The 2040-nt window shown below is 42.5% G+C and overlaps 1 pseudogene; it reads left to right on the top strand.

The window, feature by feature from the left end:
- The first annotated feature begins 997 nt into the window (after positions 1 to 997).
- On the top strand, positions 998 to 1411 carry LOC147001650 (histone H3.3A-like; annotated as a pseudogene).
- Positions 1412 to 2040: the final 629 nt, after the last annotated feature.

Below are 2040 nucleotides of genomic sequence, written 5' to 3'. Positions count from 1 at the left end.
TCTTCTTCTTCTTCTTCTTCTTCTTCTTCTTCATCTTCAGATTTGTTTATTTTGTGTGTATGAGTACTTGAATTTTTGTTTATATGACATGCATACCCTGTGGAGGTCAAAAGGGGACATTGGATTACCTGGAAATGGAGTTATATATCCACTTGTGAGTTCCCATGTGGGTGCTGGGAATCAAACCTGGGTCCTTTGCCAGAGCAACAAGAGCTCTTTTTTTTTTTTTTTTAATGTGTAGCCCAGGCTGGCCTCGAACTTGTGCTCCTCCTGCCTCTGCCTCCTTCAGCAAATCCTACCGGCATGTGCCACCACTACTGGCACAACAAGAGCTCTTAACCACTGAGGCATTTCTTTTTTGCTTTTTTGGGAGGGGGTGTTTTGTTTTGTTTTGTTTTTGAGACAGGGTTTCTCTGTGTAGCCCTGGCTGTCCTGGAACTCACTCTGTAAACCAGCTTGGCCTCGAACTCAGAAATCTGCCTGCCTCTGCCTCCCAAGTGCTGGGATTAAAGGCATATGCCACCACCGCCCCGCCTGGGCCAGTTCTAAAGGCCTCCTCTGGTAACACTGATCTGTTACCAACATTGAAGACACACATCAACCTGTTGCTCTGTGAGTGTCTGACATTAACATGACATATCTTTTGGAATACTCTGGATAGAGATGCCTAGGATTCAGGTCCAAGAGTCTTCCTCACTACATCTGACGCAGGCTCAGGCTCTTGCTCTCTTAACAAGCACCTCAGACATTCAGATCATCTGACATGTGAAACACTGAGAGACATTGCCACAGCCCTTCTGTCTGGTCCCCGACTCCACCACCTTGAGGTTCAGGTAATAAGAGTTAATATATTAACCATTCTCAGCCCTATAAGAATATCTGAATTACCTAAAGAAGTTAATCAAGGTGTTCGCAGACTTCGCAGCGCCGACGCTGCCTCTTGCTTGCCGAGCTCCAGCCAAAGGAGAATCGGGGTAAGCAAGAAGGTGCCCATACCATGGCTCGTACAAAGCAGACTGACCGCAAATCCACCGGTGGTAAACCACCCAGAAACAACTGGCTACAAAAGCCACTCGCAAGAGTGCGCCCTGTACTGGAGGGGTGAAGAAACCTCATCGTTACAGGCCCGGTACTGTGGCACTCCATGAAATCAGACGCTATCCATCAGAAGTCCACTGAACTTCTGATCCGCAAGCTCCCCTTTCAGCGTCTGGTGCGAGAAATTGCTCAGGACTTCAAAACAGATCTGCGCTTCCAGAGTGCAGCTATTGGTGCTTTGCAGGAGGCAAGTGAGGCCTATCTGGTTGGCCTTTTTGAAGATACCAATCTGTGTGCTATCCATGCCAAACATATAACAATTGTGCCAAAAGATACCCAGCTAGCACGCCACACACACGGAGAACCTGCTTAAGAGTCCACTATGAGGGGAAACATTTCATTCTCAAAAAAAATTTTTTTTTCCTCATCTTCCTGTTATCAGTAGTTCTGAATGTTAGATATTTTTTCCATGGGGTCAAAGGTACCTAAGTATATGATTGCGAGTGGAGACATAGGAGACAGAATCAGGTATTGGCGTTTCTCCACGTTCATTTGTGTGTGAATTTTTAATATAAATGCAAGATGTAAAGCATTAATGCAAGCAAAATGTTTCAGTGAACACATTTCAACAGTTCAACTTTATAACAATTATAAATAAACCTGTTAAAATTTTCTGGACAATGCCTGCATTTGGATTTTTTAAAAATAAGTAAATTTCTTATTGACAGCAACTAAATGGTGTTTGTAGCATTTTTATCACACAGTAGATTCCATCCATTCACTATACTTTTCTAGCTGAGTTGTCCTACATACAAGTACATGTTTTTAATGTTGTCTGTCTTCTGTGCTGTTCCTGTAAGTTAAAATACATTAAACTATAAAAAAAAGAAGTTAATCAAAATACAGTATCCCAGATACCAATCCAGTTTTTTTTTAATAAAAATATTTCACGTATGAGTGTTCTGCTTGCATGTATTTCTTCTTACCATATGTATACAGTGC

This window comes from Mus caroli, unplaced genomic scaffold (genome assembly GCF_978045245.1).
Source record: "Mus caroli unplaced genomic scaffold, Mus_caroli_1 scaffold_12, whole genome shotgun sequence".
In the NCBI taxonomy this organism is placed as follows: domain Eukaryota; kingdom Metazoa; phylum Chordata; class Mammalia; order Rodentia; family Muridae; genus Mus; species Mus caroli.
This window is presented reverse-complemented; position numbering and strand designations above follow the sequence as displayed.